General features: G+C 44.2%; 1 protein-coding gene across 3 annotated transcripts in view; it reads right to left on the reverse strand.

The window, feature by feature from the left end:
• SLC1A2 (solute carrier family 1 member 2) overlaps positions 1 to 26,682 on the reverse strand; it is a 104,270-nt gene that overhangs the window by 69,228 nt on the left and 8,360 nt on the right. Inside the window, exon 1 of one of the 3 annotated variants that reach the window (XM_068988263.1) lies at positions 17,200 to 17,223. The exons of the other annotated variants lie outside the window; for them this stretch is intronic. The gene's annotated coding sequence lies outside the window, so the exon portion shown is untranslated. Of the gene's footprint in view, positions 1 to 17,199; positions 17,224 to 26,682 lie in introns of those variants that run through there. 3 annotated transcript variants of the gene reach the window in all.

A 26,682-nucleotide genomic window follows, 5' to 3' on the forward strand; every position in this document is an offset into this window, starting at 1 on the left:
TGCCAAGATCAACATCCCTAAATCTCGATTCTCAAAAATGTGATCCTTCAACCAAAGAGCCTGGACATTTATTCCTTTCCCAATGGGACTGATTTCAAGGCACTCCCTTGATTAACAGAGCTCTGGATTTGGCCCAGAGGCCTGGGAAGTTCCTCCTTTGGCCCCAGAAGCTCCCCAAACTGGGCCTTCCCAATCAGTCCCCCAGACATGGGAGTGGCTTATATGTTGACTAAGTAGCTTAATGAGCTGCACAGCTTTCAGGCACCAGGAGAAACTGGGCAGGGCGTCCAGTAGCTAAGGCTTTCTGGGCGTTTTGGTCACACCTCACCATTGCTTTTCTTCAATGCAGTCTTCTGTGAACAGAGGGGCCTGTCTGTTCACAGACCTTTTCTCTCCAGGCACCCAATCTTGAAACGTGGTGTCAGGAATAAGCAAGAAGACAAGTCACCATCATGACCATGTAAATGACCAGGGCAGGGAATCGAAAGGCCAGAGGGGTGACACTTTAGGATTTCTTTAAGGTTTTTCATTGCTCTTCAAAATCACCCACTCCTGGCTCCCAGAGACCTTGAAAATCCTCCTCAAGAGAGACCTGCCCCTTTATATCCCTGCAGGAGACCAGATGAAAGCTAGAAATCAAAGGAAAGGCATTCACCGACACCTCAGTGTGAAGGATCTTCTCAGATCTCTCCCAGAGAACAGGACTTGCTGAGGGAAAATCGCCAGACACAGCTCCTGACCAAAACCACATCCAGAAGCCAAATAAAAGGAGGGGAGGCCAGAACATTGGGTGTGAGTTTTGCACCAGTCAGTTCTGAAGTCACTGCGTTCAAATTCTGTGGCCTCAGCAGGGTTTCTTAAGGCTACCGATATTCTTTTTCTACTTTCCTTTTTTATTCGGAGGCTAGTTTCACATGTGTGTTCAATTTATGAAAATTAATTAAGCTGGTGATTTAAAGTCTATGTGCTTTTTTGTGTGCACCTTAGACTTGAAAAAACACTTTAAGAAGATCCTCTAGAGAAGGAAATGGCAATCCCCTCCAGTACTCTTGCCTAGAGAATCCCATGGACAGAGGAGCCTGGTGGGTTACAGTTCACGGGGCCACAAAGAGTCGGACCCAACTGAGTGGCTGAACAGCAGCAACAGCAGCAAATGTCTTCTTCAGATGAGACAAAATTGGTGGGGTTTCTGGGTAGCCCAGGTTAGCCCGAGAGTGATCTCATGGGCCCCAAGAAAGAAATACCCGGGTTTTATCTGCCTCTGTGTTCCCATGCCCATAACTGCAAAGTACTCTCACACAGTTTAACTTCCCAAAGAAAGTTCCTTGTAGGCTCTTCTCTTTTCATTCTTCTTTTGAATTATAAATAATAACCAACATTTTATCCATTGAACTTATAAACACATAAGTTAACAGTAACTTAGTAAGGCCTTCCCTGGTGGTCCAGCGGTTAAGAATCTGCCTGCCAAGGCCAGGGACATAGGTTTGATCCCTGGTCCAGGAGGATACCACATGTCACAGAGCAACTAAATTCATGCAGCCACAACTATTGAGCTGCACTCTAGAGCCCCAAAGCCACAACTAGAGGGTAGCCCTCGGCTCGCCACAGCTAGGGAAAGCCCAGCAGCAGCAATGAAGACCCGTGCAGCCAAAATAAATAAATTAAAAATAGTCACAACTTAACAATTGCATAGTTTACAAAATATTTTCACATCTATTAACTGATTTCTTTATGACCTCCTCTACTGGGAAGGACTTATTTCATCTCAGACATGGAAATTCTGTAGCTCGCCCAAGTTCAGAAGCAGCTGAGCTGGGGCTTGAACCAGCTGGTCTTGCAGCAAAATGAAATCCTGTGTTGTACTCTGCCTTTGAGTCTAGGGTCCTTTGGCTACATCCTCTCTAGGGATGTCTGCAGAGTGATGGACACAAAAATATTTTCATCTCTGCCCAGGCCCTGGCAACTTATGGGACATACGAGTCTAGCTCCCGGAGAAGGAAAGCAGAGAGAGGAGTATGACCCTAGTGGAGAAAAAAGGCAATGTGAGCTCAGGGAACCCATCATCTTGTCACCTGTCCTGGACCATCAGTGCTCCTGGGTGCTTTTTTTTTTTTTTTAAGGAAACACAGATCTCTAAGCCCCATCCCTGACTATCCCAGTTCAGCACATCGGTTGAGTCCTAGACCTGTGGACTTTTTAGAAAGCATTCAGGTGGCTTTGCTGTTGTTGATCCACAGGCTGATGTCCAGTCAAAATCTGAACTGGTGTGATGAAGGGGAGCTTATGATTTCACACATCTCATCGTCTTGCCACTGGACAGCTTTCACTATTACAAAGCTCCTCCTTTATGATGAGACTAAATTCTCCCTGTGGCTTCTACTCACTGGTTATTTTTCTACCCCATGGAATAGCACCAGGTAACACACTAGACATCTCACATGCATTATCTCACTGACCACTCCAAACACTTTCACGACATAGATACTATTATTATTCCTTTTCATAGACAAAAAACTGGAGATCAGAGAGGGGAGGTCATTTGCCCAAAGCCGGGCAGCTGGTGAGTGACTGAACTGGGATAGGAACCCAGCTCTACCTATGTACGGGGCATGTTCTCAATCATGACACACTTGCAATACCTGAAGCCTAATTCCTTCCCTACCCACCAGCTTTCCCATAATTTTCTCTTCCTCAAGTTCCTGACCACCCTGGTTGCAGCACTTCAAACCACTTACATCCACTTACAATGTACCTCCTAGGCCAGACACAACCCTCCAGGTGGGGTCTGGCCACATCCCTGCCCCCTGAGACAGTCAAGGACAGGCTTTCTAAAGTCTACCAGAGCTGAGGCTTTGGTCCTGCATTTGAAGAACGAAGGCCAGTACCTAATCTTACACTTGAGAAAGAACAGATCAGGAGTACTGATAATAAACAGGGACCATTGATTGACTTTTATTGTGTACCAGTATAACAGTACAGATACAGAATCATGCCCACTCTCCCAAAATGTTCACGCCCTAATCCAGGACCCATGAGAATGTCTGTTACCTGGCAAAAGGGAATTAAGGTTACTCATTAACTGACCTTGAGATGTAGTTTATTCTGAATTATCCAAGTGAGACATATATCATCACAAGTGCTCTTATAAGTAGAAGGAGGCAGGGGAGAGAGAGAACTAGAGAAATGGCAACGTAAGAAAGACTCAGTCTAACATCATTGGCCGTGAGTCAAGGGATGCGTGGACAGCTTCTGGAAGCTGGTAAAGGCCAAAAACCAAGCTCTTCTTTACAGCCTTCAGAAAGAAACACAGTCTTGCTGACATCTTGATTTTAGGCTGTGCATGTATGCTAAGTTGCTTCAGTCATGTCTGACTCTTTGTGACCCCATGGACCATAGCCTGCAAGGCTCCTTTGTCCATGGGATTCTCTAGTCAAGAATTCTAGAGCGGGTTGCCATGCCCTCTTCTAGGGGATCCTCCCGACTCAGGAATCGAACACATGTCTCTTACATCTTCTAGAGTGGCAGGCAGGTTCTTTACCCCTAGCACCACCTGGAAAGCCTTTAAAACACTTACTTTGCAGTAATTTGTTATAGCAACAATAGAAAAGTAATAGTCCCAGACCATAGGCTAAGTGTCTTATTTGCTGTTTAGAGTAAGCTAAAGAGGCAAGATGCAGACACTGGGAGTTTCTGATCAATATTCACTCTTCTCCTTCTAAAGTTCTGTTCAGAGAGGCCGCTGGCTTGCCTCTCAGTCTCCCTTCCTGTGATGCAGGCAGACTTCTTCGACATCACCCTTCCTCCCTTCTTCCACTAGTGAGGGAAGCTCTAGATAAACAGAGGCTAAAGCACCATATTTCCTTAACCATTAGCCTGTTTCAAAGACTGGTCAACATCCTGTCTCTAAATGGTACCCATCACCTGTGGAAATTAATAAAAGGAAACTCTCTACAGTGGAGTTAGGGGACCAGAAGGGAGACCTCTCATGTACAAACCAATGGGAAGAGACATACCTTGCATCTCCAGGAGGGAGAGACACTACCCTGATCAGGAAGAAGAAAGATTTCTGCTTTCCTGGCAACAGTTAAGCCAACGAGAGACTGTCAGAGCTCAGCCAATGAGAAGCCACTAGATTTTGAACTCAAAGTTTCCTCTGATGGACTTTTTGTTTATAGCAGTCCCTCCCAACTTCCTCTTCTCCTCTATAAAAGTCTCCTCTTTTTTTTTTTTTTTACCAGATTTATACATGTTTCATTATAGTTGCATGTCCCAAATTTCACTTCTTCACTTCTCCTAAGTAAACCTGTCTTGCTAGTAAAAAACAACTGGCTGTTTCATTGTTTTAGGTTAACACACCCAAGGAAGCACTTCAGGGCCTCCTAGATGACTTGTGTTTTTTCTTACCTTGGTTCCTTCTGCTGCTGCTAAGTCACTGCAGTCATGTCCGACTCTGTGTGACCCCATAGACGGCAGCCCACCAGGCTCCCCCATCCCTGGGATTCTCCAGGCAAGAACACTGTCCAATGTATGAAAGTGAAAAGTGAAAGGGAAGTCGCTCAGTCATGTCCGACTGTTCGCGACCACATGGACTGCAGCCCACCAGGCTCCTCCGTCCATATGATCTTCCAAGCAAGAGTACTGGAGTGGGGTGCCATCGCCTTCTCCATGGTTCCTTCTAATGAGCCGCTAAATATATGGCTATTAATCTGTCAACTTCAAGGAGTTGCAAGTGACTGCAAGGGGATCAAACCAGTTAATCCTAAAGGAAATCAGTCCTGAATATTCACTGGAAGGACTGATGCTAAAGCTGAAATTCCAATACTCTGGCCACCTGATGTGAAGAACTGACTCACTGGAAAAGACCCTGATGCTGGGAAAGATTGAAGGCAGGAGGAGAAGGGGACGACAGAGGATGAGATGGTTGGATGGCATCACCGACTCGATGGACATGAGTTTGAGCAAGCTCTGGGAGTTAGTGATGAACAGGGAAGCCTTGTGTGCTGCAGTCCATGGGGTCACAAAGAGTCGGACACGACTGAACTGAACTGAATCTGTCAACTAGATATTCAGTCCCTGTTAATTCCACCAGATTGACTGCCCAGTCTCCTCTTAACTAGTCTTGTATGTTTATTTTACAAGTGATAAACAGAGCCATTCAATCACCAGGAAAATTCCTTCTTAAGAGAAGAATGTGCATGTCTCAAACTGGTAACTTACTGAGACAGATTGGTTCACAGTGGTCTACATAAATTTGGCAAAGCCCACAAGTGGAATATATCCTTTTTTATAATTCATTCCCCACCCCTCACTTTTAATAGCTAGATGTAAAGTTCATGGTGTTCTAGGACTAATATTACTTCTTATATTAAACCTGAAATCTTAATTGACTCTTTGACATTGTTTCTTTGAATAGTCCTTTCTTGTGTTGCACTTCATATTTTATCACATTCAAATTGCCTCCTTAATGTCTGAATATCTTCCCCATTAGGCTTTAAACTCTGTGGGGGAAGCGCCCGTATCTACTCCTGGACCCAATATTTATTAGGTGCTCATTCAGATTTCACTGGGGCTTCCCTGGTAGCTTAGCTGGTTAAGAATCTGCCTGCAATGAAGGAGACCTGGGATCGATCCCTGAATTGGGAAGATCCCCTGGAGGAGGGTGTGGTAACCCACTCCAGTGTTGACTGGAGAATCCCCATGGACAGAGGAGCCTGGTGGGCTACAGTCCATGGGGTTGAAAGAGTGAGACATGACGGAATGACTAAGCACACAAGATTTCACTGAGCAGGTACCAGGGGGACTCAAGTCTTTAGGATCTAGGAGGTGACTTTGTCAACAAGTGGCAGGAGCTTCCCCAGATCAGGCACTAAATAAGAGGCTGATCCTATGGATATGGATTTGGAGAGAAGCACAAACAAAGCGCAAAGAAAGAATATACAAAACTCCTCAGGCTTGACGTTGACCGGAAGCTCAACTAACATCTGATGACCCTGCCAAAAGCAACTAGGGCCTCTAATTACTACAAGTAGTCATACCTTGACTTTTTATACACTCTTGAACCATTCCAGTCACAGCTCTTCCGATATCCCTGGAAGGGGTCTGGTATGTTGGCCATTGGACCATCAACACCATTTCACTCCACACAACTGAAGTGAAAGGTCTCCATCCCAGGTGCTTGGGAAGAAAGGTTCAATCTTGCTCAAACCGTAAAAATCTCTCATGTATTTCTGAGTGTGCTTTATTTCCACATCAAGGACTTATCTGGTTGGCTCCTAAATCATGACATCAAAACAAGGATCATGTCTTATCTTTCCTTGAATCCACTATACAATGGCATGCACAATGCCAGGACCTAATAGGTGTTCAGTGAAAACTAGTAGATCAAAATAAGTGCTAGGACAACGTATGATAATAGGGCTTGGATAAGATCTACAGCGCTCCTTGAAATCAGTTCCCTGGACTCCAGGACATCCTAGGGCTTTGAGTTAATACAGAAGTGGCAGGCTTTCTTGCCATGGGCAATTTCGCCTCCTTCTTCCTCCCAGCCCATGTGCCCTAACGTCACATTCTGCTGACACTTGGCCCATTGTTCCCTACTTGAGAACAGATCTAACTTCACAGTGCAATACAGGGTACGGGGAGAAGAGGTTTTACATCACACACCACCTAGCAAACATAGAATAGAAGCTCATGTAATCATCTTTGCCCTTCCTCCTCATACTCCACAGTCCTCACTCTCAGTTACCATAGTCCATTGAGCAAAACACAAGCCTGATGGACTGTCCAAGAGCTGCCCAACTCTTGTTCTGCAAGCATGCTCCTTTTAGTGGGTCTCTTCCCCATCCCTACACAGTATAACAAGTACTTCCAAAGAGGTCTTTCTTAGACACTAAGCAAATATTCTTATGCTTTTATACCAAATATAAAGGAGAGAAGTCACAGAACCCATTTACTCCTTTAGGCAAATATTCCTTTTATTTTTGGCTAAGTTCAGTCAGAAGTAACTTTAGCAATGTTAAAGGTAACAATTTGAGAAGTAATCCTAAAAATCCCTTTTAATTTGCAGTGATAAGTTGTTAACCATTTACATTTTTCTTAACTAAACATCATTGCTCTTTGTTTGGATCTAAAGTACCAAAGGTGTTTGGCCACTTTCCTGCCTTTATAAGTAAAATCTGAGGAATATGGCAAAGCTTAAATGAAATAGGCAAGATTTTCCACTTGGAGAGTATTGCAAGAAATGCCATACACCATTTTTTGAGGTGTTAGTCCACTCAACTATCTTTCCCCCAACTTCATTTTTTTTCCCCACCAATTCTTCCTTTCAGTCTATGGAAGGGCTTATACCACAAGAGTAACACACAGTTGTTGTTACTACTTTTTAAAATTTCAATTATTGAACAATGTTTAAAAGCTAATATATTTATTTCTCTCATCTCTTAGAGTACTAGAAATATCTAGGTATCCTCCAACTCAATTCCTGAGTGATAACAATCAACTACAACTGAGAAGTGATTGTCCTTTAGACAGACACAAATTTTCTACTCTGCCCCAGCTCCCACCAGTCCCTATTGCTCCCTGATGTCGAAGCCCAGTGTCAGATACAAAAACAGCTTACACTGCTGTTTTTCCTGAAAGAAATGTGAAGAGGAGCATAAACCACCTCCTGACTTCATTTATACACCTGCCTGGCTCCTGTTAAGTTAGCAATCCCTGTCCCCTGTAGTTCTGTCACTGTATAGATGAAGACTTATCCTGTGTGCATAAACGAAATCCTCAAGCAAGGATTGAGTATTTATTGGCCAGGAGTGTGGTTCAAAGTGAATCAAGTTGTTACTAAAGATGTCACATAATTTACAACTTTGAACAAAGTTTCCCAGGGGACAAGCGTGAAAAGCAAGTGACCTGTGCCCACCTTCCCTGAGAGCAGGTACAGACAATGCAAGAAGAACAACTACTGTCAGCCAGCAGGCCAGGGAGGGTGGAGCAGGTTTTACATTGTCTTTTCAGCAGGTCTCCTTGCTATCATGGCCCCAGGATTAGAACCCTCTAGAGCAATGACTCAATATGTGCTAAAATGCTGAGAATGACTTCAGCCTTTTATTTTTTTTTAACAAGTCTACAGTGAGGGACGGGGTGTGCAGATTTGGCAATCTGGACTCCAATCTGTATAGTCCGGCTGGACAGCAGTTACTTGCAGCATCTTTTAAGACAGACGTTTTGTACAATGTGAGAAGTGATTGTTAAGTTATTTTACAGATGAGTAAACAAGATTAAGTAATTTGCCTGCTGTCAAATAGCTAGGAAAGGACAGAGCTGGAAATCACAGCCTGATCTGTGTTTACTCAAAATCTCTTCCTTTTTTACCATAAAAATGGCAGCTGCAAGAACCTGGAACTTTCAAATGAGAATACCATTCTTGGATATTCCTTTAGTTACTGAATCATAGACCTGACTTCCAACTATTCCAAGTAGAGTGTGGTGTGATGTGATGTGATGTGGTGTGTGTGTGCGTAAGAAAAAGAGATTACTGTTTTGCACTTTCTTTTACTTTGCCTTCAGAAGTAAACTTTTCATTCTCCAGTCTTAACCAACACACCCAACTTCAACCTCATAGCTCATAATTCTTCTGAAATAAATGTAAAATTTAGTTATCGAAAGCTACATTCCCCAGTATGTTGAGCATACAGGTGGCTTCAGGCCAAATTCTTTCAAGCTTCAGCCATGGCAACAAGGGTTGCAAAATCAAGGCAGCATGATGAAGTCACTGGGAAGTAATTAGCAAGGTCCCAGAGCTTCCATGGCAGTAGTCCCTCCTCCCACCTGTTCTCAGACCATGTTGACAATCCAGACCCAAAGCAGGCCACTTGCCTTAACTCTATGACCGAAGAAAGTGTTCAGAAAAGAGATTTTTAATTTGAGATTTTCCTCTGAATGATGTAAGGACTCATTTGTCAGAGAAAGGAACATGGTCTGTCATGAGTTAGCACTAGTTTCCTAGCAACAGTGCAAAGCAAATCTGATCTAGTCTCAGATTCCTCCCTTAGAAGATGATGATGAAAATAGGTTTCTTGGCATTCCCCACCTAATTTTCTTTGAAGGTAACCAGACAGGTCAATTCCTCAATTGCATCCTACCGAATAGGTCCTTTTACCCATTGATCTTGGTTACCGATAACTGTGCAAATTATACTGCTACAATTTAGACAGCACACCAACTCTGGGGCAAGTGACTTTCTTTGCTTGATCTTCACAAGTCATTATGGGAAGACTGCGAATATTCCCATTTTATAGGTAAGAAAACTAACATGCCTAAATTCACCCCCAAAGCAGCAGAACCACAGAGCTAAACCTACATCTGTCTAACTCTAAAGCTCGAGTTTCAACGACTGCATTTGAGAAACTGGGCAGCCCATGCAAATACTCCATCTTTTGCTCTGCTTTTTGTACCTAACTGAGTTTAGAGCAGAAGTCAGCAAATCATAGCCCACCAAATGGATCACGAAGCATTAAATATTTACCATCTGACCTTTACAGAAAAAGTTTGCTGACCCTTGCCTTAGAGGAATGATAAACCAAATCCCAAATGTTCCATTGTGTTTACTGAGGTCCCTGTAGTACTTGAGATCAGAGGAGTCTATGGCTTATTTTTGATTCATGAGAAATGTCTTTTTGTTGATTTATGTAAATTAACTGGTTTATAAGGCTGAGTAATGACCATCGGAAATAAATTTGTGGAAAAAAAGAGAAGCTACAGAGCTCTGGTTCTACAATATCCATCTCTTGGGTCGCTGTGGGGCTGTCTATTGGTCAACCAACCCCACAGAGGGCTTCGCTGATCATGAAGACTTTGCCCAAAGGGTATGACCCTCTTTTGTTGTTATTCAGTCACTAAATCATGTTCGACTCTTTGTGACTCCACGGGCAGCAGTACACTAGGCTTCCCCGTCCTTCACTATATCCTGGAGTTTGCTCAGATTCATGTCTATTGAGTCAGTGATGCTATCTAACCATCTTATCCTCTGCTGCCCCCTTTTCCTATTGCCTTCAGTCTTTCCCAACATCAAAGTCTTTCCGATGAGTCAGCTCTTCGCATCAGGTGGCCAAAGTATTTAGCTTCAACATCAGTCCTTCCAATGAACATTCAGGGTTAGTTTCCTTTAGGATAGACTGGTTTGATCTCTTTGTAGTCCAAGGGACTCTCAAGAGTCTTCTCCAACACCACAATTCAACCCTCTTTGGGCACACAGGTCTCTGTAAATGTTGATGGGGGATACGAGGGGAAACCTTTCATTAGCATATAGCCAAATTGGAAACTAGCTGTTTGGATGGCTACCAGCATGCTAAGCCAACAGAAACAGTGACAAAGAGGGAAGTAAGTAAAGCAATGAGTAACTATTGATTTTATTCACTGTTTTCAAAAGCATCAAGAAGTATTCAGTAATCTTCGTGTAAAACAGACATCTGAGTCATCCCAACAGCAGGCAGTTCTCCTGGGTTATAAAAACATACTGGTCCAGAAGAAGGTCTTTCCACTGGGTCAAGAATGTGCCAAGAGCTGTACTGATACGAAGTCACTACATTACTCAGTTTGGATCCACAGTCAATGAATACTTATGACTTGATTCTACTTCTGTTTTAAAATGTACTAGGTGTACCATGTGTCTACAGGGGCAGAGTCCTTCAGGACTGTAGGAGAGGGGCCAGAGGTAACAGCTGCAAATTCCAAAAATGCCACCGGTTTCCTGTGTATACTTGTACGTGAGTCGCCCCTGGTCTGAGCCTAAGATTCATGGCTAAAAGGAGACATTTGCATTGGATACCTCTGTGGTCCCTTCCAGCTCTTTGAGCAGGTGGAGTGGAAGCCCCACTAACAGGGTAGAAATTGTCCTGGAACACATGGCTGACATATTACTCACAATGCATTATGTGTCATTATCCAATTAGTGTTCTCATAATTATTCTCAATGTTATCATTGTTATTATCTTTACTTACAGCCTAAATGCTAATAATAGCCAGTATCTGTTAATTACTTTGTATGTGCAGATGTCATTTGGAATATATGGGAGAAGATCCTGTGCATTCTTTTAGATCAGAGATCACCAAACTCTAGCCATTGACCAAATCCAGCCCACTGCCTGTTTTTGTAAATAAAGTTCTATCAGAACATGGCTAGGCCCATCATTTACCTACTGTCTATGGTTGCTTTTGCACTACAAGGGCAGGGTTGAGGAGTTGTAGCAGAAACCTTATAATGTTTGTTATCTGGCCCTTTACAGAAAAAAAAAAAAAAATTGCTGACCTCTCATTTAGCCCCTACTCTGCAAACCTGTTGCTCTTGCCTACCTAGTATCCACATACTACTTTCTTGGTTCTGCCATTTTAACTTCCCTTAGGACACCTCCTTTGGTGACCCTGTGGTTTGGGTGGAGCTGACCCACTGCCCACCTCAAGCGTGACAAATCAAGATACTCCATCCTCAGGACAACAGAGATTCAGAGGTGGGAATGTAAGTTTCAGTCCTAAGACTGAAATTGGAAATTATGAGAAGGAAAAACTCTTTTTTTTTTTTTGCAGAGGTTTCTGAGCTGCTAGGATGTAAGTCCAGAGCTAACAAGACCCTGCATGGATATCTGTGTTTGAAGACAACAGAAGATGGAAAAAGAACAAGTCCTAATGGTAGGATTTTAGCTTCTGGATCCAACACTGCCTGAAGCTACCTCTGGACTTCTCAGCTAATAAGCCAATACATTCATGTATTAAAGTCAGATTAAGTCGGCATCTATCACTCGCAAGTAAACAAAACAATCCTTTGATATAGACAATTATTTTGCCCATGGAGACTTACCTGCCCAAAGTTACATAGCTATTGGGTAGCAGATGGCAGAGGTTAGGACCCAATTCTACATGGGGCTCTGTGAGATGAAGGAAACAGACGTAGAGTTCTCCAGATCAGATTAGGACAGGAACACAACCAACAGCTTATTTTCCTTTCTCTGAAACGGGAATCTGCCTAACTGTATCTGTGCTCTCTAGAGAGTAGTTCTTTGGGGATCATCCTGTTTTCCACTTGTGACAAGGCCCAGTAGAGTACTGGTTTCTCAGGTGGTAATTCAGAGGCAGTTGTAGTCAAAAGTGGTCTCTTAGCCATTTCTCAAGCCCTTTATTCTTGCCATACTTAAAGGGGGAAAAAATTTGCTGCAGAGAAAACTGACCTCCTTCTGTTAGAGCATATGGTTATCTAGCAATCAACATAGGTAAACAGGTAGTCTCCATGCTGGGAGAAAGGATTATAAATTAGGATCCTTCAGGGCTTTGCTTTTGCTGAAGCAAGGATTCCGTGAAATCCCACCCAACTGGATCCATCCACCCACAGGGCACTGAAGGGGAGCAGAACATGCCAACCCCAAAATATGCCTCTTTGGCTTAAGGATCATCTTGAGTTGAAGTCAATCAAGATCCAGCAGACTGAGTAAAGCTTTTTGAGCATGATCAGTCTCCCAGTCATGTCTGACTCTTTGTGACCCTAAGGACTAGAGCCCACCAGGCTCCTCTGTCCATAGAATTTTCCAGGCAAGAATACTGGAGTGGGTTGCCATTTCCCATTCCAGGGTATCTTCCCAACCCAGGGACTGAACGTGCATCTCTTGCACCCCCTGCACTGGCAGGCAGAGTCTTTACCACTGCGCCACCTGGGAAGACCTTTTTACCTTCTTCTTAACTGTCTAAAAGAATTTAGAAAGGAGGTCTGTATTTCTGGAAGAAAACTATTACCAGATGTAACTTTTTCATCTGAGAGACTTACCAGCAGGGCAGGGCAAACATTTATCTACTAAATATCTGCCCTTCTTTTCTTCCTATGGATTGCCTTTCTCCTCTTGAAGCCCTAAACCCCTATCCCGTTTCTTAGCTCGGGATGTTATATAAGTCTCGATTCCCTGGCTGCCTTTGGGTCTCAGATCTTTGTGGAGTTCCTGTACCTATATGCATAAGGAATTAAATCTGCTTTCCTCCTGTCAATCTGCCTTTTTATTACACAGGCTATCACCCAAGAACCTAGAAGAAAAGGGGAGAAATGATCACCTCCTCCTACAGCGTCTTCTCACATTCTCCGAAGAGAAAGACAGACACAAGGAGGAGATAGTGCGGGGTATGTCAACCCCAGCTCAGAGGGGTCTCTGGTTGCGGTGTGATCCAGTGCTCCACTTTCACCAGCTGGAGGACTTCAGAATGAGGACTGGACCTCAGACAGGCATCCCAGGGGACACACAAGACCTTCTGTCAGGGGTGTAGTGACCCCCAACAAACCAAGATGAGAAAAGAAATTTGAGAGTTCTAAATAATTTTCAACCACAAGATGAAGCATAGGTTGGAACAGAATGATGATTCTATTCTATCTGATGATAAATGATTAGATAGATAGAAAATATACACACTTGTTATTATATATTAGGCTGGTGCAAAAGTAATCATGGTTTTTGCACTGCTGAAACTTGCCATTTGATATTGGAATGCCTTCTTAAATAAATGTGGTTGTGTTATACATCATTTTAATGCACATTTCCTGCTTTATGTTTTTTTTTTGGTTAAGGACTTATTACTTACTGTTTATTATATATTTCTTTTAGACTATGGAAATGATGTTGGACAAAAAAGTAAATCCAAGCAATTTTCGTATTCGAAATCAAAATGGGTTATATAGCAGTGGAGATAACTCACAACGTCAACAACTCACAATATTAACAACACATTTGGCCCAGGAACTGCTCACCAACATACAGTACAGTGGTGGTTCAAGAAGTTTTGCAAAGAAGGCAAGAGCCTTGAAGATGAGGAGCATAGTGGCCAGCCATCCAAAGTTTACAACAACGAACTGAGAGCCATCATCTAAGCTGATCCTCTTACAACTAAATGAGAAGTTGCCAAAGAACTCAGCATCAACCATTCTATGGCTGCTTGCCATTTGAAGCAAATTGGAAAGGTGAAAAGCTTGATAAGTGAGTGCCTCATGAGCTAACCACAGATCAAAGAAAAAAATCATCGTTCTGAAGTGTCGTCGCCTGTTATTCTACACAACACCAATGAACCATTTTTCAATTGGTTTGTGACATGCAATGAAAAGTGGATTTTATACGACAACCAGCAGTGACGAGCTCAGTGGCTGGACCAAGAAGAAGCTCCAAAGCACCTCCCAAAGCCAAACTTGCACCAAAAAAAGGTCACAGTCACTGTTTGGTGGTCTGCTGCCCATCCAATCGACTACAGCTTTCTGAACCCTGGCAAAACTATTATATCTGAGAAGTACGCTCAGCAAATCAATGAGATGCACTGAGAACTGTCAGCAGAATGGGCCCAGTTCTTCTCCATGACAACATCAACCGCATGTCGCACAACAAATGCTTCAAAAATTGAACTACCAAGTTTTGACTCATCCACCGTATTCACCTGACCACTTGCCAACCAACTGCCACTTCTTCAACCATCTCGACAACCTTTTGCAGGGGAAAATATTTCCACAATCACCAGGAGGCAGAAAATGCTTTCCAAGAGTTCCTTGAATTCTAAAGCACAGATTTTTATGCTACATGAATAAACTATTTCTTATTGGCAAAAATATGTTGATTGTAATGGTTCTTATTTTGATTAATGAAGATGTGTTTGAGCCTAGTTATAATGATTTAAAATTCACGGTCCAAAACAACAATTATCTTTGTACCAAACTAATACACAAAGATCACAGATAATACTGTTGGTGGATCACAGGGCACTGTTAATAGGGGTGGCCTCTTAGGCGAAGAATATGTAAATAGGTATCTCACGCGAGAGGCAGACACTCTTTAGCACAATTTGAATGTTTTTCCATGTGTTTTTATTACTTTCTCAACGTAAGGATTAAAACTAAGAGAGAATTACCAAAAATATACTTGCTGAGAAACTCCTCTATTTTCATCTCCCAGTGACCCTAAATGTTAAGCGACCAGAATCCCATTTCCTCACGCTTCCTGGTTAAGCTTTTTCTTTGAGGCTTGGTGAGCTTGGCCATTGCAAACATTCACTCTGGTATGATCTCCTCTCCACGTCACTTCCCTGAGCAGAGGGAGAAGAAGCAGGGAGACCCCGCCTGTGACGGGCAAGCATGTTACATGGGACCTGCTGCTTTGGGGTCTGCCATAGCTCTGAGGTAAAGAGGAAGGGGGTGGGCATTAGGGAGCCAAAGTGCCAGCCTCCAGTCCATCTGGGCACAGCCAGGCCCAGGGAGGGTATCTCTGGCACAGAGATCAAAGAGGTGGCCTTAGCCTGGCCCCCAAGGCACTGAAAGTGCTCAGACCAGTCTGAGCTTCCTTATCAGCTTTAAATCAGTAGGCAAAATTTGGCTTCAAGAGAATAGGACATGAAACAGAGTGGTCTAGCAGGATTGTGACTTACTCATGCCCCATCTGTCTCTCTCTCTCTCTCTCTCTCTCTCTCTCTCACACACACACACACACACACACAAACACAGAGGCTTGTTCTATACACAGAACCTGGGTCTGACTGTATAGCCCAGAGCTGGTATCTCCAGCCACGAGTCTCAGCTACTCGCTTTTGTCCCTGAAAGCCTGGGTCTGTTTAGAAGGAAAGAGGATTGCAGAGAAGATTAAATTAGATACAATAACCTCTGCTAAGCATCTGACACAGAATAGCAGTACTGCCCTTTCTTCTTTCTCCTTTCCCATCAGCTATTTCTGAAATAACACAATGCTTTTGAAAGAATTCAATTGACTGAAAGAGACAACATAAACCCCTGTCAAAATGAACTTTCAGACCTCTTGGAAAATGTGGCAGACATTCTCCAGTGAGACTCGGATCTCCAGACTCTTACATAACAAGTTACATAAGGGGCATCTTATTTCCCTGGTGTGCCCTCTGGGATTATGGTGTGCAGGCTAAGGGCACAAGGAAATTATGCAAGCGTAATCCTGGAAAACCAGCAAACAAAACAGGGACCCATTCAAGAAGCAAACCAGCAGTATGTTCCAGCGGCTCTCTCAGAAGCCAAAAACTGCCAAATGTCTTAAAACATAGGTGGAGCACACGTGGTTGCGAGTAGGGGAGAGAATTGTCTAAATATTGTTTAAATAGTACATCGGGGCACCAAACCATCTGAACAGAGGCTGGGACTGTGACCAAGCAAGGCTTCAAAGGTCTCCTGCACCTCTAGCCTGCATATTAACCTCTTCATTGCTGCCTCCCAGGCAGGTCCATGGCATGGGGTGAAGGAATACGAACTAAAGGTCAGGGCACTCTACCAACAAGCATGAAAGTATTTCAATGTTTATTTGTTTTTTATTGTTTCGTCTCCTGGTTTATTAACTAGTCACGGGCCACATCAGTGGCAGAGGTGGCCTCAGTCCTCTAATACTAACTTTAGAAGTATGATTATAACCCAACTATGTACCCCAACATATTTCTTTCCAAAGGATTCTGTGTTTTCAGAGTTATTGAAAACATATAACATAACCAGAAGCTGTGATTCCATACTGATTTCCAGATTAGAAAATGCTTTCTCCCTCCAAGTCACTTCATATCACTATCAACACACATACGGTAAAAGCTGGTTGTTTTTGCAAAAGATTTCAATATTTTAACTACCAACTGTGTGTTAGTCCTGGAAGAGAAGCATTTCTGGATAGTCTTATTAATGAAAATGTTTGAAAAGAATGTTAAAAACCCACCAGTGCTGGGAGTATCACAAGCGACAGACAGATTCTCAAATACCTTGGAAATCAGAGTATAGCAAAGGAAAAGAGCAATTTTTGCACATCAAATTGACAAAATAGTTTAAAATTATAATATCTAGGATTGGCGAGCATGTAGGAAATTAAACATGGGAGTCTAGATTGGTAAGGCGGGTGGAAGGAGGGTTAATGTTGTAGTTTCTATCAAAATTAAAAGTATGCAGTGCTCTTTGATCCCCTGGAAATTTTTTTCTTAATATCTGTCCTAGAGAAGCATGCATGCCTATGCACAAAGATGCATAATCTTTGCAGAATTGTTTATAATAGTAAAATCTGAGCAATAACCTAAACTCCATCAATATGGGACAGTTAAATTCTGACATACTTTGATGCAATGAAAGACTGAATCTGTTTTAAAGAATGATGTATCACTATTTGGAAAAATATACAGGATATAAATATATAAAAATTGTATACTCACATGTACACTTATAATGCATGGAGAAAAATTCTGGAAAGAGAAGTAAAAAATGGGGGTTAACTCTGGGAATGGAAGAGGGTTTCAGAGGTGAGTGTGTGTATACATATTTTTGGTAGGCTTTTTTTTTAGGTTTTGACTTTTGAAACAATGCTATATATGTTTCTTGCTCTATAGTTAAATTTTATTTTGAAGAATGGTGAATAAGCCATCTAAAAGGCCTGGAAGAGGACAGAATATATTTTTTTAATACAAGAAAGTATTACCTTTTTAAAGCACAAAACTTAGAAGCTGTCCTTTAGAGAGGAGTTATCAGGGAGGTCATAAGCCTGAGTGCTGAATTTACTTCCAAGCTCACCCCATACAGATACTGACAAAAGACAACCTTCTGTCCAAAATGATTCTGAGGTTTATGCCCCCGAAACAAAACAAATAATCTGTCCAGAAGAGACCAGAAGGAATATACTTCCTGGAAAAGTGAGTACCTTTTATTTTCTTCTCTAAAATTAGAAGAAAATGGGGCTTCCCTGGTGGTCCAGTGGTTAAGAATCCACCTGCCAATTGCTGGGGACATGGGTGCAATCCCTAGTCCAGGAAGATTCCACTTGCCGTGGGGCAACTAAGCCCATGCGCCACAGCCACTGAAACCCACGTGCTTAGGGCCCACACTCCACAAGAGGAACCACCGCAAGGAGAAGCCCGCGCACAGATCCGAAGAGTAGCCCCCGCTCACCGCAACTAGAGAAAGCCCTCGCGCAGCAACAGAGGCCTAGCACAGCCAAAAATAAGCAAATAAATACTTTATTTTTTTTTTATTAAAAAAAATGAGATTAGAGGAAAATGCAGAATCTCCTTTCCTAGTCTTAGTTCCACTTGCCCTTGGTCAGTAACAGAGGCCGTTGTATCCCATTCACACAGGAGTTCATGTACGAGAAAATACCAGCCCCAAACCATTCCTGGTCACTTCAGTTCAACCCCTGGGACATCTCCCCTAGAATGTGGTAATAATGATTCTAGGATGGGGCTGCAGCTTGCAAATGAGACTTGCATCATTGTCCTGCTGTGACAGATTGTAAAGGCTCAGGTAAGTCACAAAAACCACGCCAATGTGTCTACAATGTCAGCACCCCATTTTCAAAGGGGGGGAACCCATTATCTGTGCCCAGAATATAACAATTAATAATAATAATATCTGTGCACCAAGATCTGACCACTTCATTTTGAGACACACACACACACACGTCCATTGCAGTGCCCACGTGTATTTCATAGCAGATGAAAGGTACATGGCTGAGAAGCAGCCCCACCAATAACTCGCACCTCACACCCCAGCGTTCATAGTGGCACTGTCGGCAGTGGCCAGCACATGAAGGCTGCCTGGGTGTCTATGGGTGGATGGATAGATGGATGGATGGGAAAGATGTGGTGTGTGTGTGTTGAGTGCTGGAGGCGGGGTGGGGAGGGGGGGCGGAAAGAGAGCTAGGGACGGATTGTGTCGTATTGCTTGTGTGTGGAGTTTAGAAAATGATACAGGTGAATTTATTTGTGGAACAGAGATAGACTCATGGATATGCAAGGCAAATCTGTGGTTGTTCAGGGAACAAGAGAGGGACAAATTAGGAGTTTGGGACTGAGATATACACACTACTGTGTATAGAATGGATGACGAGTGGGGACCTACTGTTTAGTACAGGGAACTATACTCAATGTTTTATAATAACCTATTATAAAGAAGAGAATGTTAAAAAAAGGATATATATTTTTAAATATGTGTGTGTAACTGAACTGCTTTTCTCTGCATCTGAAACTGAAACAAGCAGAGAATTGTAAATCAACTATATTTCAATAAAAAATTTTTTAAAAAGAACTCAGACTTCCATCTTCTATCATTTAAAAAAAATACATTTTACATCTGAGACCCAAATATAACCAAAGATATTGATTTGTTCATTCACTCATCCATTCAGATGGCACTGAGCATCTGCTCATCCATCACGTAGCATCTACTCTGGTCTTGGCACTATTCTACATACCGCAGAAAGAGCAGTGAACACCGCAGAGGCTTGCACAGAGAGCGATCATAAACAAATAATGTCATACCGTGTAAGTACCACGAAGCACTGCGGGAAAACAATGGAGTGAGGCAATGGGACAGAGAGTGACGGACGACCATGTTATATAAGCGGGTCAGGAGGGCACATTTGATCAATGACTTGAGAAAAGTCAGGGTGACCAGGTGGAAACCCTGGGAAACGTATTCTGAGAGTAAAAACAGCAAGTGCCAAGGCCCGTAGGCAGGAGCGAGGCGGTAAATTCTGAAAACAGCAAGGAGGATTTCCTCACCTTCACACAGACAGGCAAATTCGGTCGAGTACGTGTTTGATGTGATTGCAGGCATTTCCCCCTGAAAACACACATACAGAAACGTTCTCCTTCCAACCCAAGACCCCTTTTACTCATGGACCCTGGTGAACAACCTCTGGTCCTTCTCCAACCGCTAAAGATTGTCGCTTTGGATACAGCATGACCCCAAAAGCCTGAGTCGTGGCTGCCATCCCTCACGGGTTGAAAAAGACGAAGAGGAAACCACATCCCATTCCTCAGGCAACCTGCGGGCTCTGAGTTTCCAAAGGAACGCGAGCCCCTTCCCTCAGCTTGTGTGTGCGTGCTCGGGAGTGTCTGACTTTTTGTGACCCCATGGACTGTAGGCCCACCAGGCTTCTCTGGCCATGGACATCTCCAGGAAAGAATACTGGAATGGGTAGCCATTGCCTTCTCCAGGGGATCTTCCCGACCCAGGGATCGAACCCAAGTCTCCTGCATTGGCAGGCAGATTCTTTACCACTGAGCCACCTGGAAAGCCCGTCGCTCAGCTCGGGCAACTAAGACATTCAGATGGGGCAATGATGAGCGGGATCAACGGTGGGCCTGACAACCGCCCTCTCTCTATATGGCAAGGGCTTCTGGGTCCTGAGCACGCTGACTGGGTTCCATTCCCCTGCCCTCTAAGCTGGAAGTGACCCAGAGGTACTTTTCGTCTCTAGAAGGTAGTAAGAGAATTGAATCACTCAATGAGGCTTAGCAGCTCTGTTTCAGAGAGACAGCAGGTAACTGTCAAATATCTCTGGTTTGTCTCTAACTTGAGTTTTGAATGTCCCAGAGTAAAAAATGAATAACAATAATTTTAAAAATAATAAATAGGCAGTCTTAAGCAGCGTGAGGAATCCAAGCAACCCACTCCACGATGCCTGCGTCTCTGTTTTCCCTGCCAGTTTCTCTCAGGCCCCCACGGGACTCAGTGTTAAGACCATCACACCTCATGATTCTTGCTAAATAGCAGGGTTCCAATTACAGCTTCACCATAAAACACTTCATAAAAGGTGTGGACTTGACTCCTGCTTTTGCAAACGCAGGCTGGCCCCCCTCCTTCCTCTGCTCAGCATTGCATATACCTTCCCACTTTCGGAGACCTCTGCCCAGTCCTGAGGAACCCCTGCTACCGCAGTGCTCAGCGAATCCTCTCTGCAGGGGAACCCTTGGGTGACTCATTTCTGTTCTCCAAGCAAGTTACGAGAACAAACGACTCTCAGGAGCAAACCATGACAGCATCCAGGAAGGTTGGAGCCTCACACTGTGAAACTCTTAGGACAAGGAGGAACCAAAGAGAACAGGCAGGGTGGCGGAATTGAAACTTACCTCCCCGACACGCAGTGCACCAGGAAATCTACACATGGGGCAAGGAGCAGAAGCTAGCAGAGATGACTGTGACCCCCCTACCCACCAGACTCTTTCCTTGTCTCTTAGAAAAATAGTTTTATTGTCTGTTTTTCAGATTATATAAATAATATGCACTTTGTTTACAGAAAAGTACTTTAAAAATCCCCAGTAAATCCCACTGTCAGGAAAGTCTAAGTAATAGCCGATGTGTAGACCAAGCATTGTATTCAGCGCTTTATTTTCATTTAAACCCACTTACTTATTTAAACCTCATAACCGCTATATAAGGGTGACATTTTAAGACCCATTGCGCAGATGAGAAAACTGAGGCACAGAGAAATTAACAACTTATTGACCAGAGACATAACATTTGTTACCCACATGTTATTGATTGGAGATGTAGCAATATTTACTTCTATAACAAATCATCAGCCACAGGTTTTTGTAAAAATCCCCTGGTCAACATATGTGTTAAGTTACCTGCCCAAAGTTTCTTAGTTATTAAGCAGAAGAGCTGGAATGCAAACCCAGATCATAACCTTAATGCGTTTTAACCACAACTGCTTTCCATTTGAGGTGTCCATCCCTACCCTGGCTCCCAATGCTCTGGAGTGCAAACACCTTGTTCCAAGTTCCTTCTTCTCCAGCCCTCCTCCCTTTCTGAGCTGCCCGAAGGACTACATATTCATCCAACTTGAGAGAGGCCACCTTTCAGTCCACTCCAGGACATGTGGAGCATCTGCAATATACACAGGACTGTGGGGACACAGTGGACACAAGGGGCTTGGTCTAATGGCAGAGGTGTGACATGTGAACAAGAGCAACTAGCAGCAAGAGTGTGACCAGACGCCAGGCTCCCTGAGGGCAGGTTTGCATCATATTCACTGCACATCCTTGGGAGGCAGTTAGCAGCTATTTGCTGAATGACTGAAAGAGTAAGATAGTAAGAATCTCGGCCCCTGGTTCTCTTCAGAAATCATAAAGAAGTTGGAGATGACTTTCCAGGTGAAGTGACAGTTCAGCTGAGACTCAGATGCTGGAAGCTGCTAAGTCACTTCAGTCATGTCCGACTGTGCAACCCCATAGACGGCAGCCCACCAGGCTCCCCATCCCTGGGATTATCCAGGCAAGAACACTGGAGTGGGTTGCCGTTTCCTTCTCCAATGCATGAAAATGAAAAGTGAAAGTGAACTCGCCCAGTCATGTCCGACTCTTAGCGACCCCATGGACTGCAGCCCACCAGGCTCCTCCGTCCATGGGGTTTTCCAGGCAAGAGTACTGGAGTGGGGTGCCATTGCCTTCTCCGCAGATGCTGGCTAGGATGTGACAAAGCAGAGAAGAGAGGCATGGGAGCAGGACGCCCTATAGCTGACTCCACATGAGTGGACCCAGATGCTCCCAGCAGAGGCTCTGCAGGCAAGGAGTCGGGGCTGGGGAGGGAGTAGGGAAGATAAAGCAGGCTTAGGTTATCCTGCTGCTCCAATGCCAAAGGAAGAAGGGGAGACTTTGGAAAAAAAACATGCACCTGAAGATAAAGATTTGGGAGTTGACCACTTTAATTAACTCTCCAAGTGGGAGAAAAAGCGAAAACAAAGACCTTAAAAAGGATGAGAGCTGAGTCTCACCACTACTTCTGTGGGGAAAGAGAGGAAGAAGAATCCTTTAAAACACAGGCAGAAAGGAGCATGCGAGAGCAGGGGAAGCATGAAGATGTCATGAGGAGTGATCTTCGGGGGTTTCCCCAAAAGCAGTGTTACGTCTAAGCACTTCCACTAAACAGACAGACACAGTAACTCAATACAATGAGTCCCCTCCCTCTATCTCAGTGGCCTTTAGACTGCCTTAAAGATTAGAATTCTTTTGAACTGTGGTGCTGGAGAAGACTCTTGAGAGTCCCTTGGACAGCAAGGAGATCCAACCAGTCAATCTTAAAGGAAATCAGTCCTAAATATTCACTGGAAGGACTGATGCTGAAACTGAAGCTCCCATACTTTGGCCATCTGATGAGAAGAGCTGTCTCATTGAATAAAACCCTGGGAAAGATGCTGGGAAAGACTGAGAGCAGGAGGGGCCAACAAAGGATGAGACGGTTGGATGGCATCACTGACTCAATGGACATGAGTTTGAGCAAACTCCGGGAGATAGTGAAGGACAGGAAAGCCTGGTGTGCTGCAGTCCATGGGGTCGCAAAGAGTTGGACACAACTTAGTTACTGAACAACAAAGATAAGAATGGCTCACAAGCCAGTTGACTCTTGCCCAGTACCCAATTCAATAACAGTGGCTGCCTAGAACAATGTATTGAGAAGGATTCTGAAGCTGAATCCAGATTCAAGGTAAGTTCTATGCTTGATTAGCAATGTCTGTCAAGGACACAATACTGAGGAGTGCCCATATTTTCCATCTTTCTCTGAGTAATTTGCATATACCTTCTTTCTTAGATGTTGACTTAGTTAGAGCAGAGACAGTCATATTTATCTTTGTGCCAGGGAGGAACTAGGGCATCAGAGAATGGTGTGCTTGGCAAATATTTATTAAATGAATTATCACACTCATTTATTCCTAAGAAAAACGACAACAAAGAAGCTGGTGCGGTGAGCTTTAGGACATGCAGAAGTGGCAGAAGGGGCCTCTCCCTCTGAAGCCAGCTTTCCATTCTGATCCTGCCAAGGACTGTACTCCCTGTGATGGTCTGGGCTCCACTTGGGTTGAGCTGAGGTCACTCTCATTCAGAGAAAGTGCCCAACCCATCAACAGCATCCACACGTTGCCCTGTGGGAGATGCTAAATTCACATAGCTGGTGGATTCTGGGACTCATGGGCACAACCTCGCTAGGAATAGGACTGTGAACCCAGGCTAACACTAAAGCATTCCTCTGCTTCTGCAGAGAAGAAATGAGGAAAGTCAAAAGGAGAGACATGCCTGCCTTGGCTTCCTCTGCTATTGGTGAAAGAACTTCCAGCCGTGAGTCAGGCCAATGGACACTTATTTCTGGGGTGTCTTCCCTCAAGCGTCTATTGATGGGCAAACCCGATATTTCTCTTGGCTGTCCCTCAGCTCTCAGCAGAGTGCCTTGCATGTAATGGGGTCGCCATATGAAGACAGACATTTAAAGGCTTCCTGAGTAGATGGGGAGAAAGGCTAGAGGGGACGGAGGAAGCATGCGGTTAACTGCCAAAGGAACAGACAGATGCACAAACGCATCAGTGCAATCGGAGTGACAAAGGACGGACGAACAGTCTGGGACAGAGTCCCAGAGGAGGAGGACGTGGGCTGAGCCTAGAAGGCCATAGGGAGACACTGCATAGGGACAGAGAAGTGGAGACGAAGCGGAGGGGAAACGCCCAGGGGCGGGCTGGGAAAGGCACAGCTCAGGAACAGGCAGAACCACGTGGGAGGTGAATCTGGGAGCAACAGGCAGCAAAATGGGAAGTTAGGATGTGAATGGGAGCACCTAGAGAGTGAGGAATAAAGATAAAAGCCAAGGCCACATTAAAAGGGAGAAGCAGAGACTTCCATGCGGGTCGCACAGAGTCGGACATGACTGAAGCGACTTCGCAGCAGCAGCAGCAGCAGCATGGGGGTCCAGCGGTTAAGAATCCACCTGCCAGTGCAGAGGACGTGGACTGGATCCCTGGCCTGGGAAGATTTCACATGTGGTGGGATGACTAAGCCTGTGTGTCATATCCACCGAAGCCCACTCTCTAGAGCCTGAGGTCTGCAAAAAGAGAAGCCACCGCAGTGAAAAGCCTGCACACCACGAGGAAGAGTAGCTCCCGTCCATCATAGCCAGAGAAAGCCCGCAAACAGCAACGAAGACCCAGCACAGTGGAAAAAAAAAAGAATATACAAAATAAAAATAAAATTTTAAAAAAAAAGGAGAATCAGGAAGGGATCAAAAGCACAAAGGGAATCAAAGGCCAACATTCCCAGGAACAAGAAATTAAATGATGGATGACGTTGCAGTTTTCTATAAATCCTTAGAAACACGGATTCTTTACATAGCTTGCTAACCACCAAACCTTGTCCAGCTAATGTCCTGGTCCTGGAAATCAATAATTCAGATGGTTTTCTGCTTTGAAACCTATGAAGCTGTCTTCTTCATCTCTGGTCCTTTCCTCCTTTCCTTTTGTGGGGAAATGAAAATTGAGGGAGCGTCCTTCCCCTCCAGATTTTCAGTCTCCTTCGCTCCCAGGGACCTGAGAAAGTCCTGGTCTCTCTTATAGTGGAGTTATGTGTCTAAGGCACTTGCTGTTCACAGGATATCTGCATTTAAAGGAAGCCTGACTCAGATGCTTAGATTTTCCATACATTCTTCCATTCTTGCACATTCTTCCTGTTTGCTGCATGCCTGCCTGGGAGGGGACAGAGCGGATAACCCACAGTCCTTGGGCTCAGTGGGGCTTCAATCTAGTTGCTGAAATGGCCATTCTCGTCTGTTTTGTACTTATCTTTGCCAACAGCGGGGTGGGGGGCTGGGGAGGGGGCAGAAGTCTTTAGCTGTAAAAATGGTCTCCAGAAGTAGAGTCATTCAGTCACTACATTATATCTGACATTTTGCAGTCCCATGGACTACAGCATGCCAGGCTTCCCTGTGATTCACTATCTCCCAGAGTTTGTTCAAACTTATGTCCATTGAGTCAGTAAGGCTATTTAACCATCTCATCCTCTGCCACCCCCTTCTCCTCCCACCTTCAATCTTTCCCAGCATCTGGGTCTTTTATAATGAGTCAGCTCATCACATCAGGTGGCCAAAGCATTGGAGCTTCAGCACCAGTCCTTCCAATGAATATATAGGGTTGATTTCCTTTAGGATTGTCTGGTTTGATCTCTTCTCTGTCCAAGGGTCTAGGCACAAATCCCACCTCCACCACTTATGAAGTAAGAAACTTGGAATGAGTCTCTTAATAATGTCTCTGAGCCTTGTTTTTCTTCTTTATGGAATGTAAGCCCTGAATGGGATGACTCATGCAAAGGGCTGAGTTCAGTGCTTGGCACATGGTATACACACAATGGTTATCTTCCAGGACGTGCCAGCAAATACTGGAAACTCACTACTGATGTTTAGGACTGACAATCGGAGGACAAGACAAATACTTCCCAAGCCCTAGAGGCTGAGTGAGCCATTAACTTTAATTAACCCTTCTTATTTACAGATGGAGAAACCAAGAGACTCTCTTATTCCTTGTTTTATCTTGCTGAGTGTGGGGGGTGGAAGATGATATCAACATTTTTTTAGTATCTATAGCAAATCCAGCATGGTGCTAGGCATGTCCTAGACTTTATCTCTTTTAATCCTCAACATCAACCCACAAGGTACAGATGTTTAACTTGGATCAAGTGAGAAGGTAAAGAGCGACTGAGTGTGTGAAACTTACCCAAAGTCCTAAAGCTACTGCAGAAGTAGGATTCAAACCCAGGTCTCTCCAACCATCTCATATGCTTTCTTGCTCCTGACTGGAGCCAGACCTGAACCCCTACTACCTGGCGATCCTTCCACAAAGGCACTGGGAGATAAGATTTCATCCCAGTGTGTCAATTCCAAGTCTTAACAACCTTGGCTGCAGCAACAAAACTGCTGCTGGTGCTAAGTCGCTTCAGTCGTGTCTGACTCTGTGCGACCCCAGAGACGGCAGCCCACCAGGTTCCCCTATCCCTGGGATTCTCCAGGCAAGAACACTGGAGTGGGTTGCCATTTCCTTCTCCAACGCATGAAAAGTGAAAAGTGAAAGGGAAGTCGCCCAGTCGTCTCTGACTCATAGTGACCCC

This window comes from Capricornis sumatraensis, chromosome 16 (genome assembly GCF_032405125.1).
Source record: "Capricornis sumatraensis isolate serow.1 chromosome 16, serow.2, whole genome shotgun sequence".
Lineage (NCBI taxonomy): Eukaryota > Metazoa > Chordata > Mammalia > Artiodactyla > Bovidae > Capricornis > Capricornis sumatraensis.